The sequence below is a fragment of the Oxyura jamaicensis genome, chromosome 1 (assembly GCF_011077185.1).
Source record: "Oxyura jamaicensis isolate SHBP4307 breed ruddy duck chromosome 1, BPBGC_Ojam_1.0, whole genome shotgun sequence".
Taxonomy (NCBI): domain Eukaryota; kingdom Metazoa; phylum Chordata; class Aves; order Anseriformes; family Anatidae; genus Oxyura; species Oxyura jamaicensis.
The window spans coordinates 5712591-5729343 of NC_048893.1; the positions used below are offsets into that span (position 1 = coordinate 5712591).

Genomic DNA, 16753 nt, shown 5'->3' on the forward strand with positions numbered 1-16753 from the left:
ACAAGTTCCAGTTTCTCAACATCCCTTTTGCACTGGCTGTGCCAAAAGCGTACTATATTCCAAATATGGCCTCACCGGTGCTGAGCAGAGGAGAATAAAATATTCCTTCTGTCTGCTGGTCACTTTGAGCCAGTCGGTATTGCTCACCATGCATTTTGTCTTATTTGTGATGAGAGTGCACTGCTGGCTCACACTCAGCTGGGCATCCACGATAAGCTGGGTTTCAGCAGGCTGCTGCTCTGCCTGTCAGTTCCTAGCTGGCTCTGGTGCTTGGTGTCACTCTTCCCTGGGTGCAATTCTTCTCATAGTCACTCTGGATTGAAGACGAGCCACTCAGTATGTCAGCTATTTCCCCAGTTCAAGATCACCTGCAAATTTGCTGAGGGTGTGTTAGTGATGTGGGAGCATGAACCAACAGGGATGTCACTCAGGTGTGTTTACTCCTATGTGCTTGGTTCCCTGCCAGTACACGTGTCAGTTCGTTTCTCAGTTCTCTGGAGTGAGTGACATACCCAGTGAAGCTCTGGGATGGTTCTTTCCAGGGGCTGATCATTCCTCCTAGCCAGCACGGATGAGTCCACAGCAGCTTTGGCTGCCTCTGCCCTTCCCTGGTACTAACCCTGTAAGCCTTGCCCATCACTCCTGAGCATCCCCAGCATCAGGCTAAAAAACATCCTCCTGGCATGCCTGCCGGTTTCTCCAGGCGCTTTGAACTGAAACACTGCCACAATGGAAAGTCAGCGATTTGGGATTTGGGCCACAAAGTTGCCATATGGAGCTAGAGGAAACCCAGGTGAAGTGCTATACCATGTAGTTGTAGCCAGTCTGCTTCAGAATGACCTGAGCATGAGGATCTTCTTGCAAAGGGCATTTTTGGTAATGTCTCCTTGCTAAAGAGGTCTCATAGTTCAGCCAGTCTGCGTTCCGTAGAGCAGCAACAGGCTGTACTCCTACCCTGCTGCTGGGATCTGTGGGCTGAATGACACTTTGCTTCCAAAGAGACAAATCCTGTTTGCTCATATTACTAGGGAACTATACCTGGCTAGTTTGGTTACTAAAGATACCTCTTTTCTAACTGACCTACACATTTTTATTCAAACTAGTGATATAAATACTCATCGCTTATGTGTGTACACCCCCACAAAGCACTTCTCTCTGCTGTCCACAAAGGACAGTCAGGATGAAAAGAAAGCAATTTCCAATTCTGGTGCTATTTTTAATTTGAGAAACTTAAACTTCAGTTCACCATTACAAATAGTTTGTTTCTATAGGAATATGAAAAATTCAGATTGTTGGGAATAGTCGTTTTAAAAATACAAATTTCTACTGCAATCACTAAGAAAGTTAAATATGTTTTGTATAAACTCACAGTTTATATTGGTAAGAAAATGTTATGAACAGTTGTCCTGGTTTCAGCACCCTGGTGTGGTGCTTAGCTGCCTGTCACAACAAACCACAACAGTGAAGAGATAAAAGGGTTAAATCTGGAGCCCAGTAACCTTCATCATGCCCTTTTCAATAGGCTAAGATGTTGCACTTAGACTGCTTCCCCCATGCTGCTCTAAAAGCATTAGGAAAGAGTAAATTGTTTTTAAAAATATTTATATTTAATGGCTACCTTGCAACTACTCAGCAAATCTCTACTGGCTCTTTTGTTCCAGGCTTTTAGGAATAAGTACATTATCTGATTTTTGCAGAACAGTGCTCTTTTCAACTAAATGCAGTAATAAAATAGTTTCACTGGCCATCTTAAAACATGAATGGCAGTTTAGATGAGCACATTCTTTCAGATATTTAGAAATTCTCCTGCAATCGATTGCCATCTACAAAAGGCAGAGTTTTCGTTACTGTGAATTGACAGTTATAAGTTTTGAGGAAAAATTCTGCATTTTTTAAGAATAATTACTTTATTTGAAATAATTTTACTGAAATGGAATTGCATCTGGTCTTGTTATTCCTGCGCATCGATTTCTTGAATTTGAATGGCCTCATGAGACTCTAGTGTTACAAAGACATGTAGGTATCCTTAGCATTATTCAAAGTGAGCAGTGCTATGTAAAGTTAAGAACAGGCATGCTTTAACAAGACAAAATGGTGATGGGAGGAGAAGTTATCTATCAAAAATCAGAGTATCTCTGCCTATCCTCTAAACAACCAGTACACCATCATCCTTGTACCTGTACAAGGTACATCCTTGTAAATGTACAGCCTTATCAGTGGTTTTCCATGTAAAATACCCAACAATGCCTGAAGTTCCTCCACAAGACAAATCCATGGGAGTTGAGGAAGCAGAGAGCTGCAGATGGCTGAGGTCAGATCCTTAAGAATGCTGCTTTTCTAGGGTCGTGGTCATTTCCAGTCTAAGTATGAGATATGACAAATGGTTGTGTTGTACCTTCCTGACCAAGGGGAAAATATTTATTAGTGCATTTTAACTCAGCTTCCACAGTATTCGTTTCTACTAATCTGTGCAATAACGTAACTATGTAATTAGTGATCATCAGTTCCAAAAATGGTAGGAATATTGCCCTCTTGCTTGAGCTGCTAGACAGAGAAGAGATTCAGAAGGCTTTAGCATATTCCTGCACTGGCCTCTATGGATTGACAAAGCAACATCATTTTTCATTTCTGACTTGTAATTTTTTTTCCCCACATCTGCCTTTACTGTTTAATTTAACAGATTTACAGGCCATTCCTGGGAAACAGAACGGTTCCAGAATTGTTAATTAAGTTCCATAGCCAAGAAACAACAAACCAAATGATAGACTGGGAGCCTTACCGCTGTGGCTATCTGCTGCCTGAGGGAGAGTCTGTCCTAAAATAGCAAGGAGTCTAGCCCTTGTCACCCACTCATTTTTATTAAAGTCTGCTCTGCAGTGGTCTGCCAGGTAATTAGCCTAGTTTCAAGTGACCCTAATAGCATGTGGCATGCACTCAGGCTTCTCTGTAAACTAAGTATGACTCCATCTGCACAGAGCCTCTGGGATGCAGCTCATCCCTGCAAATGACAGAAAGGTACAGGTTTTCTGGGAGCAGCTAGTATGGAAATGTAGAGCAAATGCAAGCAAGGAATTGTCTGGATGAATGTAATGAACCATCCAGACACTGACCTCAAAGTGTCAGTGAAGTAGAAGCCTTATAAAAATGCCTTTCAGTCTTTACGTGGAAATCTTAGAACTAAGATCCATAGGCAAAATCTGGAGGATGCGATCCCCTCATGAACAAGGTGGACAAGCCAGGATGCAGAGATAGGTAGAGTAAACACAGCACAAGGTTGTTCCTAATTCATGGACTAGTCAATATTGTCCCTCATCGCATCATTTTGGGGATATATGCTGAAGATGCAGTTGGGCAGAGGACTCAGGAATTGGGCAAGGTGTTTATAACTTTCACATTCAACAGAGCTGAAGAACAGAATGGAAGACAGTCTCATTTGGGAATTCTGCATGAGCTTCATGTGGTTTTCTCAAGGCAGCCCAGCCCAGAATTCAGCTACCTGAGAACTGGTTTTGTGTTGGTTTGAAGAAACCTTCTGTTCCTGTGGAGGAGAGAGCTTGAGAACATGTACTACAAAGACACAAAAACCTGGATATCTAACTCACTGGCAAAAATCAGGATCACAGTTTTTATGGTCCAGCTCATGATTTCTGAGCATTTGGATGGCAACACCGTGTCCTGTACAGAACTGCCTTTGGGTAATTCCTATATGGCGATTCCCGTATTCCAGATGGGGAAATTGTGGCAAACCTGCTCTGTTTGAGGTCTCACAGTAAGCCAGTGGCACTGTAACAATGGCATCCAGAAGCTCCTTGTCCTTCTTCAGCAACAAATGTTTCAGTGAAATCAGCAGAAATGCAGGATGGTCACGTGCCCTGAAAAGCCTGCAAAGGCTTCTGAACAGGAATTATGAGCTACTGCATCAAAGGCCCCATGCTTGACATTTATTGGCTTTTTGATGAATGTTGGGGTAATTTTACTGTCAACAGTTTCTCATTAGGAGCCTGGCAGTGTTCTTTCTGACCATTATCTTGCTCAATATCACATCGGGTTGCTACAAAGAGCAGAGATTTTATGTAAAACCCATCTATCTCTGTAGCTGCAAAATGTTTTAATAATTCTACATTAAAATAATTTCATGGAAATGCTGGCTGCTTCCTCTAAGCTATGAGTAGAATAGACAAATGGTTAGATTTCCATGAAGACCTCAAGCCACAGGACAAAACTCATACTGCAATGAGTAGGATTCATTTTTCTTGATTTGAATGGCATTGCACCTCAATCATACTAATTCTGAATTGAGCCACTGCGTAATGCATCCCCATCCTGTTTTACACACTTTTGAAGGAGACTCACAAAAGGCACAAAGGCATTAGAGCTATGCGTTTCTCATTCTCCACTGACCTACTGTTTCCTAGCTGTTTGCTGTCAGTATTAGGCTTTTTTTTTTTCAATCCTATAGCTCTTACAAAAAGAAAACAGTAGAGCTGTACCCCTAATACCACAGTGTATTTAGAAAGGGAAATCATCCATGAACCAACTGTCATAATTTTCACTCTATGACTTTTAAAATATGGATGCTACTATTAAATATTTGGATTCTGAAGTCAGGACAATGGGAGCATCACAGGGCTACTGTGTTTTTGATTGATTATGGTTGTGACAGAGAAAAAATGGAAAACAAAACCAGATGATGAAAGAGCAATTTGAATATCTACTACTAACATTTAAGCCAGCTTTGTGGGTTTTGGAATCCTGATTCATGACTGTTGTGCAGGCCAGCAACACAGACACCTGGATATTTTAGCTTAGTTTTGTTGCAGCTGCATAGTAAAAGAGAACCTACCTTTTTCCCGTTAGGTAGGACAAAGTTTTCAGGCCATCTAGACTGAAACTTGTAATGCCCTGGAATTAAATGAAAGAAGAAACATTCCTGTAGCCTCGGTCAAATCATAACCATTTTAAACTAACTTCCACAGCAGTGCAAGTTAACATGTTGGACTTAACACAGGTATAGGTATTGATCTCTTTCACCAATTCTGTTGAAGGGAAGTCGCCTCTGGAAAAGGCAGGACAGGTATGGATGGCAACACCTCAGACCATCTGCAGCTTGGCTCGTTAGAGCCGTATGTCAGTGAGGTCTGACGTAATGGGTCATGTTTAAGAGAACAGAAGCTCCAGCCATAGTCTGCTTTCTGAAGGAGTTTTTAAGGACAAATTAACAGTAATAGGAGATGTTCAGGCTGCATCAGCTGCTGATTACTGAGGAGGTGTTAGGTCTTCCAAAGTGGCACTCAGGTTTTGTTCCAGACCTGTCCTCCTATAAACAATTACAGCGGATGAAGTCATTTTTGGAAAGACGAGTGTTTTCTTTGTCAACTCTCCCCCATCAAGGATAATGTGCTATATACCTGCTCTGGTCTTCTCCACTTCCTGGCCCAAAATCACTCTCTGTATGGACACTGAATGATACTTCTGTAAAGAAGCAAGGAAGAATTGGTAAGAGATATAAAGAACATGGGGGAAAGGAGAAAGCAAATGAATACATGAAATCATTCTCCTAATGTGGCCGTCAGTCTAAATATGAGTATTTTGATTCTTCTACCTGTTTAATGAAACATACCCTTCATGACATTAAAAGTCCATCATCTGTTGTTTAAGGGAGTCAAGCCTATAACAAAAGACTATTCTCAGGATACAGTATAAGCACAACCATGGCCAATATTTATGACTTAGTCTCCCTACCTTCTCAAGACCTCACTAGACGAGATTAAAAATATTTTTAAATGAGTGTGTTTTTTCTTGCATTTTAGGTTTGGAGTCCTTAGTGCAAAGTCAAAACAATTCTTCCTTTTTTTCTCTCCTGCTATAGCTGGATAACTTTTTTAATGAATGTCAAGACTCTTACATAAGTACACAAATCTGGGAAGCTTTACAAAATACCACATGTCACAGTTTAACAACTGGTGACAATGCCATAAATAGTGGAGTGGGGGAGTGGTTTTAATGGAAAATTGTAAAAAATGAAAGGTGTAACAGATGAAAGAGCAAAGTAATGAGAGAATTTGGTTCTCTGAAAGCCGGCCATACAGGAGAAATGCTGAGGGGCAGGGAAGCAACTCTGGATTTCTACACCACAGAGTTTACTCAGCTGGAAGGATATGGTTGGTAAAAAACAATTTTACCAAGTGGAATGTATTCACAACACAGGCTCAGTGCATTGGGATATGCTGCAAATGCATGATCATCTGCACAGTAAGGTACTCACCACATACATCCTGCCCATTCTCTCTTGTCTAGCACCAGCAAGCTTTTCCAGGCTTCATTGTGGATTCTTCCTAGTGCACAAAGCAAAACATAATGGCATTAATCCATTAGATTGTGCTATGACTAGGTGGATTTATCACCTTTACTTCCTGGTGAATACTCTCTCTCACTTATCCTGCAGTGCGTCTCCACAGTACCTTTCTCTTCCTGCCTCCACTTCCCATTCCCAGAGGTTTTCCTTCCTGTTATGTTTCCCCTAGCCCCTACAATTCTCTTCCCACAATCATCCTTCAATTTAAACAGTCAGTCCTTGCTACATTTCCCAGTCTGTACTGCTTGTAAAGTTTCTCTACTGTGTGTCTGTGCTATTTCCATATTAAAACACTTATCCAGACCACCAATGCAGAGGACTGAAAAACTAACCTAGTTTACCCCTTTTTCAATGGGACCAGCAAGAATATTCAAGCAAGGACAATCAGCCCCTTGTTCATTGGCCTGAAGTTACTATTTATTATTATTATATTATCATTGCTATTGTTATTGCTATAACCTATAGTGACACCACTACAGCTCAGAAATTGAAATTTTAATGTCTCCTCTCCATATTTGGGCTTGGAAACTGTGGTCTTAATTGCTAAAATTAGAAGCCTCTCCAGTGTGAGTAAGGGAATAGCATTTGTCTGGCAGCAAGAGTAGACTTATCCTCTAAGGTAGACTGTAAAAACAAACAAACAAATAAACAATGTATTTAGTGTGGTAAAATGGGAGTTGTGGAAGATAACCATCCTCTTTGTGTGCTGTCTGTGGATAGTCCTGTATGCTTTTAGTGGTTTTTCATGTCAGCACTTACTCAGAGTAGACAGTCCAGTAATATTTCAATGGGAAGCCTGAAACCTTTCTGAGGCGCTTGATGGCTGAAATACAACACCAATTTATTCAGTTACCCACTCACAACTGCTAAAGAAGCAAAATCCAAAGAGTGAATTTACCACAGCAAAAGTCCTGGTGAAGTCCAGTAGCAATTCACAGGCTAAAGAAATCTTTTTAAAAAGTCCAAGATCTCTCTGCCCTGTTCATCACTGTAACATTTAAATACATTTTTACAAGCCATTTATTAGATGATTCTGAAACATAAAGAAAAGAAAAAAAAATGTTTTTACAGCCCCGGACAAGAACAAAAAAAAAAAAGATTCACTTATTCACTTCCTGGCTTTCTCACAAAACTCCAATGTGACCTCCAGCAAGCTAATGCCCAGGAAATGTGACTGTCTGGTCCAACCTCCTATTTATTGCTTCTTGGCCTGCTTCAGTATTTGACTGAATCACGGCTTTGGTTGAGCTAAGGAAATATCTAACTTTGTGAAGACAAAAAAAAAAAATATTAAAAATAAAGGAAGAAGGAAAAAATAAAATAATAAAATAAAAGATACCAACAGTGTGTGATCCATTCTCTTTGCAGTCAGTCGAAACCTGTAGTTTCTTTCTGCTTTGAATTTATCAGACAACAGCTTCCAAGCAAGGTAACAGAGCTGCCCCTTTTCATGAGCTCAGCTAGATCTTTCAGTACCTCAGCAACTATACATAATGGGGCTGATCATTCTTTTTTTCCTGTCCTTTTCCTGTCTTGTCTCTGTAGACTGCAAGCTCTGCAGGGGAAAATTGGTTGTCATTATATGAGCAGCCAGGGCCATGGCACGACTGCTCAGATTGGACTCACCTGTGATGAGGAATGAGTGATATGTACTCAGTTACAACAGTGAAAAGCAAAATCTGAAGCAATTAAATAATTATAATAATTCTCCATTCAAGAGATGCTCCTTCAGTTTACTACAGATTCTCAGAAACACCTCGGCAAATAAAGTGCTGGCACTATATTGCAAACGATCAGCAGAGGGCAGTAACAGCTCAAATCTTGAAGCAATTCCTGGTTATTCTGTTACCAGTGCTGCCAGTGTCTTGTTTCTACTTGACTGCTCAAGAGGAATGAGCCCTTGGTTCAATCAGGCAGCTCTCTGCCTTGTAACACTTGTGAGAAAGTGCTCCCAAAGTCATGCCAGCCACAGCTCTAAATTCTCTTCTGTTTCACTTTCACTGCAGCCCCTGTCTTTGAACCCACATCAATTATACTGGAGGACCAATTGTGATCCGATAGTCAAGGTGAGCTTCTTGATACCAAATTCCCAGATTTTTGGAAGCAAGAAGACACCTTGTTCTGCTCTAACAAATACACCTGTGAGAGACACAGATGTGTTTGGGGACCTGGACCATTCAACAGAGAACAGTTTCAGAAGGCTTGACTGTTCTGGCTTTCTGGACAGTTTTATTTTAGATCCAGATCAGGTTCTGGAGATTGTTAGGAGGTTCTGGAGGGAACAAGAGACTTGCAAAGACCTTCCAGCAGACTGGACCTGCAAGCCAGGCAGACAAGGCAAGCAGTGTGACCACCATACCTCAGGTTTTCAGTAAGAGGTAGCAATCAGAGCACGGGTCTCCCAGACAGAGCTCAGCCAGCCAGCTTCTCCTTCTCACCTCTTCCACCCTGCTTAACAGGTGACCTACAGGACATCATCTCTCCGTGACTCAACTTCCCCACCTGTAAAGGAAGTCACGGACTGGTCTGTGACACACTGGGAACAGTGAATGATAAAAACTAATCAGCTATGTTACTCACGGCTCCGTGATAAACTAGGAGGCTTGTCACACCGCTAGGCCAGCCTGGCAGGCAGAGAGGAGAACTGCTGAAGGTGTTAGTCCAGATGGAGTGTGCACATCGAGGCACAGCAGGAGCTGTTGAAAAGTAAAAATATTCCCTCAGGTCCTCTCTCAGTAGGAATAATAGTCCAGTTGTAATGCAGATATCCTGCTGAGTTGTTCCACCCCTCAGGGCTGGTGAATACTTCGCAAGAATATGCAGTGGCAATCATTAGACTGTAGTAAATATTACAGAATAGGAATGCCAAGTGTCTCTTTATCTGAGCTTTACTTTTACTTCTGGCTTCATGAAAAGCCAGAAAGCATGCCCAACCATACTGATACCATTAATAATACTTGGAATTTCAGGGAACACTGCTTATCAGCATGAATTAACCAGTCCTCCCTCGATTCCCACACCATAGGAAAAGGATGGGGAACAATTACATTGTTCAATGTCACCACAGTGAGGGAAGCCTGTAACTGCTTCAAGCACAAAACAGTGAGTGTATCAGGCCATGCTGAACCTGCAGAGGAATTCAAATAAACAATATTGAATGATCAGCTGTGGAATGCAGTGAGCACAGCTAGGTCAACAAGCACACTGATAACAGAGCAGGGCGACAAGTGGGGTCCAACCCAGCCTAAACCTCCAGCAGCCGGTGGCAACCGGGTAGAGGTTATGTTAGCTTTGTGCCAGGCAGCTTCTGGATAATTCTCAGCAGCAGACCAAGTGGAAGATGTAAGTGAGATGCTTCTTCGTCACTTTTTTGCTGCCAAGACTCCACTCAGAGCAGAGTCATCTCTGCCAGTCGTGATTCAATGCCTTTTCCACTGGACAACCTTCAGCCCTGTTGTACAATTGTGCTTCTACCCAGCTGAGACAGAAGCGATCTGTGCCCTCTTTCGTTTTCCTCCCTGCCACTTCTGATCCTTCTCTGACTCAGCGTGGCAGCGTAAGCCAGGCAGAAACCATTTCAGATTATGGCGAGCCGTAACCACAGAAATTGAGCCACAGCCAGTAACAACACTAAGAGCAAGCAATTGGAACTTTGAAAGAAAAACCCACAAATGTTATGTAAGAGTGATAAGCAGCTATAATAACCACACCTGGCAAGATAGTATTTTAATCCAAAAAGGTGTTAAATGTTTTCGCAACCTTTTCAAAATCTTTTCTTCAAAGAAGGCAAAATCTAGGGTTTTTTGGAAAAAGGTACTGAACATCTGATTTTAGCATATTTTTTCTTAAAAACTTTCAGCTTTAAGGGTTTATACAAAAGTCAACACAAACATTCCCATATAGGTTGAAAATACATTCTTTCATGTGGACAGAGTCCCTGTTAACGTGGTAGTTGCACAGAGGATACAAAAATAGCTGCTATCAGAAGTATATAGGGGATACGATTAAGAAATCAGGTGCTAATGAGACTGCTCAGGACTGATTCACGAAGGGCCTGTGGCTCTTCCATGCCAGCCCTTCCAGGAGGTGTCTCTCGCAGGCATGAGTCAGTGCTTTGCCTCTGTGCAGCTCCTGCAGGAAACTCCCTGCAGAAGAGCTGGCAGGTATGTCCTTAAAGGCAAAGCAATGTAAACAGGGGCTTCCTATGCCTTAGCTCTTCCAGCTGCAAGAACAGACTACAGGGGCAGCTTGAAGTGAGCACAGATAAAGCAGAATGGGGAGGCTCCGTACACTGGCACAGGCAGGAACTGGTCGGCACGGTAAAGGTACAAAAGATGGCTGTAAGCCAGTTTGGGTCCTGCTGGTCCTTGAATTGATGTTAGCTCTGACGTTCTTGTGATCTTGAACATTCATGCCTGGAGGACAGATTCTTTACTGCCTGAATTAAAATCCTGCCCTCAGCAAGGTTAATGACTATAATTTATTAAAAGGCGTGTAATAGTTTGTTAAATGACGTTGAAAATAGAAGATTCGTGAAAACAAGTTACAAAGTGTCCAGACAAACAAAAGGTTTGCACTGTACCTCTCTTTAAATTGAACCAGTCACTAGAAGTCGTGCATTTGTCACCCCTCTTGGGCCAAGGGCAGCGCATAAGCTATATCCACGTGTATCTACCATGTGCACGCAGGTGCCCTGCACCACACCACTTGTTGATGCTCCCAGGGAAGCTGCACAGTGGCTTCCATCCTGTCATCCATAGATTTCACAATGTACAGCAGAGCCTGCGTGGAAAGCAACAAGAGAACAACCTGTAATTTACCCCTTCCATTGCTATTTTCCTCTAGAAATGTGCTTTCAATGAAGAAGCATTCTTCCTTGTGAGAACTAGCAAAATATTCACAGACATGACCTCCCGAAAGACAGGAGTGGCAAGAGAGGAAGGGATTTGTGCACAGGTGACCTCACTTCGTATTAATCTTATTCACAAAACACTTTTATAGCTATTAAAGAAAAACTCTATATTAAAGACTGGTAATGAGCATCTGCAAGAGACCCTGCATTGCTGGAATTCAAGAAAGCTTCAGAATTCACATGATTTTCTCCTGTTCCCGGAGTCACATTCTCTCAGTTGTCTAACACAAATCTCCTGGTATCTGGCATCTGGCCAAAAATAGAATCCAACCCCAGAGCTAAGGGTCTAAGTTCCTTCTGCAGTTCATAGAGAGAAATAAAGAGAAATAAATATTTCATAAAGAGAAATAAATACTTCAAAAGAATGAGCAAAAACACCTGAAGTGCTGAGGGGTGCCTAGCAGTAGCCTGTAGGGAAATGAAGTCTTTGCTGACCTTGGGAGTTGGAGTCTGACACCATAATCTGAGCATAGGGATATCTTCAAGAGTAGAACTGTACTACTGCTTTTCTCTTAAAACACATAAAAGAGTTTAAAATACACTTTTTAAAATGTTATTTTATGTTTATTTATAGTGACTGATATGGGCCCGAATATTGCACTCGTCTTGATGTGCCTACCTCTTTTTTTTTTTGATCAGGAATGTCTCTCCCATTCCAGTGTTAGAGGTTCAGGTCACAGCAGTGTCCTGACCTTAGAAACTGAGCTGCTAGTGCATAATCAGTTCCTAATGGTAAAACCACTTCCATCTGTCCCTGCACAGCAACAAGGGAAAGAGGGAAGGAGAGGGAAGAAAAAAAAAAAAAAAAAAAAAAAAGGTAAGAATTATGCTTTCCTTCCTCACTTTTAAGGGTGAGATTTCCCTTTTATGGGGAGATCTCTCAGGTTATTTACTACCAGAGCCAGGTATCTTTAATGGTTCCTTCTTCTACCAAGAGAACAAATTATTCTGTAAAAAAGCCAGTTCTTTGCTTATTGCCACTGCCAGCTGTATGCAACTTCAAAATTACAAAGCACTCACTTAGATGAAGTGAATACTTCATTAAACAATTAAGCAATAAGGCAGAACAAAGGCTGTGGTTTCCAGGCCTTGTTCTGTAATTGTATCCTGCAGCATTAGGAGAACCAATGCTTGAGCATAGGGTTGTGTTTTAGGCTAGGATTATCCCCTAATAGCCTTGTCCCAAGGTATTAGAGGACTGCCACGATGGGGAATTTTTTTATCCGTTGATAGTGATGTAAAATACACAATTTGTCCTTGAAGGTCTAGGGATGAGGATTTCCACCCCTCTTTCTTCCTTTCATCTTACTGTAACATCTTGATTACAAGCTTTTATCTGTGCTCTCACTTTCTGACCCACGAAGGTTATCCACCAGCCCGATTTCTGTGAAGGTACAGCATGTTGAAACCCAGTTCGTAAGTAAATAATACCACGTACCCCTGAACACACTTTGGGCACTTTGAGCCTGAGTTACACTGAGAAGGAAAAATCTGCAAGCCGTGATGTTGAACAAGGTGAAGTTTGTGCTGACATTTTCTGTTCACCTCAGACAGAACGTACAACTAGCGAACTTTCAGATCAAACAGACAGGCACTATAGAGATAAGGCAGAGGCAGGTTTAGTTGGCTGATAAGTAGGGTTTGTTTGGATTGCAGAAGAAATTTAAATGTCTAAAGTCCACGTACATTCCGCTACAGAGATCTAAACCCTTTTCTTGATCTGGTAAAGGCCCGATTCAGCTCCTAATGAAATTACCAGGATTTGCTCCACTGACTTAAAAGTTAACTCTGGGCAGAGCCCACAGCCCAACCAAAAAAAAACCAGGCAGAATCCCTTTCCAGAACAGTTACAGAACATCCCAGATAACAATGACAAGCCCTTCTCTCAAACACAAGGAATCCCTCCGTGCTGCCCTTCTCAACAAATCATTCAGTTCTGCTGAAACAGAAAATACAGCTCAAGTGCAAAACACAGCTCACCGTTCCACAGGACACTCTGTCCTTGGGAACTGGAATTAAGATCGTCCAGACTCGTGTTATGGGCCAATGGAGGGCCATTAGGAGAATTAACTTGCAGTCTGAACAGGAATCAAAAGAGAAATCTATAAAAAATAATAATAAATACATAAATTTAGATTTTTTTTCTGAGTGTATGTATTTTATGCTCTTTTAGACTAACTCATTTTATGTATTTTTTAAATTATATTTGCATTCCTCCCCTTTGGAAATAACATGATAAATATTAAGCTCAGGTCAGTGGCATGTTCTTCCATTCCCCACAGTGAGTCACATCCATTTCAGACCTGCTGACTCTGGAAAATATCTAGTTGTCTATGCTCCTTGGGAGGTATGGGAGAACAAACTATCAGAAAATGTCAGAAAACAGATTTTTTTTTAAATAGCAGAAATCAAAGAACAGCTGTTAGGCTGTTCTACAGCATTAATGCTATGGAAGCCTACAGGAAAGGGAAGAATTTGCTCAAAGAGCGAGATCTGCTGAAGGGAAAGCTTAACAACTAGACCAATAAAGGATTTAGGTGCCTAAATTAAAATGTACGTGCAACTGAGCTACTGAACTCCAAAAATACCCCCCAGCTCCCCTTTCTCTCCCCTCCCACTGAACTACAAACAAACCCCAAGGATGGCACAGCTTCCTGGGTAAGTCCTTCCTCCACTGACTTCTCATACCTGCAAATCTTGTCTCACCAGTGAGATGCACTAACATCAAAAGGAAGCTAAGGAAAGAAATTAAATCCAACTTACTAGACAGCTTACTAGCATGCCTATCAGATCAGGCTCAGTGTATCTGGAGCCAGCAGCACAGAAGAGGGACAAGAAGGGAACGGCTTGATGGAGCCAGAAGGCAGCACGGGGAGCTCTGGAGAAAAATAGTGGGTCAAGAAGCAGTGGTGGAGTGGGGGTGACATGGAGGAGGCAGAAGGAATGGCCCCTGGACAGAGATATAGCCTCAGCAACGCAGGAAAGGGATAAAGTACTGAAGAGAGGAGGAGGCAGGGGTGAATCTGGGGATCCTAGAGATGAAGACAGTGAAGCTTGGCTGGAGAGAACCAAAGCTCTTGATGCCTCCAGTTCTGCTTCTCTGCAGGTACAGAATGGCACTGGCCACTGCACCTTCAGGGCTACTTTCCAGTTAAGTTAGAGCATCCTTCAAAAATCAGGTTCTCTTCTGGCTTACTCCCAAATAGGACTAACTGCTAAAGGCATTCCTAGAGAATGCCTAATAAATGCTGACTGTGCCTCTGCTCTCAGAGATCCTATCCTGGCCATTTTTACAGCTAGTGGTGACATCTCAGATGCTTGTCTAGGAAGCTAGGAGGTTCAGTTGTCCCTTAACCTTGACCTTTCAAACTCATCTCTCACTTTCCACACACATACCCTGATCACCTGGGGGAAGGAATGGGAGTTGCCCTCTGCAGCTCAGAGAACGATGGGATTTCAGACCTTCCATCCTTTGAGAAAGTTCACGCTTTTTCGTTCTTTTGCAGCCTGGATCACCATTTCTGATGTTCCACATCCCTGTCCCCACAGCAGAGGATCTGGTTTCAGAAGTTGCTATTTGTCTCCCTCAACCCGAAGGATTTTTGTCCCATGATACTCTAAACCAAATGCAAAATTATCTATTTAAAAAGGTAAAATAAAATTATTCCTCCCTCCCTCCCCCCCCAAAAAAAATCTGGATCACTACCCAGACCTGACCACAAAAGTGCACAGAATGGCACCACAAAAGCTACTGAAGGACCACAACTGAGGCAGCAGTGACATCTGGGCTGGGATGTCAGTCTGCTGCTGATTTACGGACAAATCACCAAATTTACCACTCTAAGTTTCTCTTGCTGTCTGGATTCCATCCTGGCAGCTAGGCACTGAAAAGGAAAGTGTGCTGGGGCACCAGGTCCGGGCAATAGCCAGGAATGCCTTGCCAAGAAGAAGGGCATGGACAATCATTAGGAGAAGTTGTATAAGAGTTGTGAAGCATATCTCCCGTGGGATCAGTGATTGCAAACATGAGTAACAATGAATGCTAACTCGATGGTATTTGTATTGTTACTTTGTATGATAAGCCACTATCTTGTCCTGAGGTTTCTAATTGCCAATCTGTACAAATAACAAATCACAATACCACAGTTACCACAAACAGAAACTCAACTACAATGACCATAAAAGTAACTCAAACTTTACTTTGGCTAAACCAAAGCTAAACTTTCATGGTTGTCTCATATCCTAGTACATATTTATTCCCTATTTTTCCTTTTTGGTGTTTTGCAGTCAAAATTTAAATTACCAGCTTTCTAAAGCAGGGATGTTTTTGACTCTATATGCCGTGTCTAGCATAATGGGGCCCTGAATTTTCACTGTGGAGCTTTCTAAGCCTACTTAAAATCAAATAGATAACAAATAGCTTACCATCTTTTTACATTTTATTTCTGACTGCTCAGTCATGCTTTTTCAATCCAGGTCACATGCAGAGAAAAAAAAAAAGACCCAAAGTTAAAACTATTTGTAAAGAAAATCCAAAACAGGTGAATAAGATCCTCTTTGACCACAACTCCTTAGTTCCGTGTGTCCAGTCTCAGCTATTTGCAGTAATAAACATAACAAAGCACATTCTGTGTGAGAAAAAATAACTTGAATTTTGATCTGTAACACAAGGAAAAGGAGTTCAATTGCCAAGAGTTTTGCAAACATTGGCTTGATCCAGTGGCTCTGGTACTGGCAACATTTCCAGATGGGCTGTCAAATGGGCTTCTCATACATAGGACTGTCCTGACACTGGCATTTGGGTGCTGCGCTGTTGATGCTGGAATAAGATATAATTTAGAAATGCACATAAAATACTGTCTTGCTTTATTAAGTAGCAACCAGAAATGTCAGTATCACATGTTAATTAATGATTAATGTTTGAGGAAGGAGATGCATACCTGACATATTTTTAAACTGGTATAACAAGTTTCCGTACTGCAGAGGAGGGAAGTTCTCCCTAATACACAGTAATAGGCTGTGTACTTGGAACTGTGCACAATAAATTTCCCCACCTTCAGGACAGAATGTGTCAACACACAGCTGCTCTCCAGAATAAAGTTAATGCCAGGATTAGTAGTCAATAACGCTGAAGAACGAGGAAAGAAGAAAAAACATACAAATGATGATCAAAAGGACAAAAAAGAGTCTTTCGGACACACCTGGGGTAGAAAAATGTAGACAGAGCACATTTTTAATGTGAGGCTAGACCTGCTATCAATAGTTGCTGAGGGTAAATCAAGAAATAAAGAAAGTAACATTGTGAAACTGACAAAGCTCTGGGACTCAGTGATCTTCCTCAAGGTGATCTCCTACTCAGCAAAGAGAGCTTTAGCTCAGGCAGGGAGAGTTAGCATATACTTACACATAATGCTGTAAGAATAACACACTGACATTATCTAACATCCCACACTGATGAATAGTAAAGTACTTTGCATCTGTTCATT

The 16753-nt window shown here is 41.7% G+C and overlaps 1 long non-coding RNA gene across 3 annotated transcripts; it reads right to left on the reverse strand.

Annotated features, from left to right (window-relative positions):
* Window positions 1-3392: 3392 nt before the first annotated feature.
* On the reverse strand, window positions 3393-9388 carry LOC118166406. Of its 3 annotated transcripts, XR_004750488.1 has the most exons (5): window positions 8936-9388; window positions 8715-8857; window positions 6266-6335; window positions 5409-5472; window positions 4922-5317 (listed from the first exon to the last, which is right to left on the reverse strand). It is a non-coding gene; the product is annotated as an uncharacterized LOC118166406 (long non-coding RNA). The 3 variants fall into 3 exon arrangements; XR_004750483.1 differs by having other exon boundaries at window positions 4922-5472; XR_004750486.1 differs by lacking the exons at window positions 4922-5317; window positions 5409-5472; window positions 6266-6335 and adding an exon at window positions 3393-3404 and having other exon boundaries at window positions 8530-8857.
* Between the last annotated feature and the right edge of the window lie 7365 nt (window positions 9389-16753).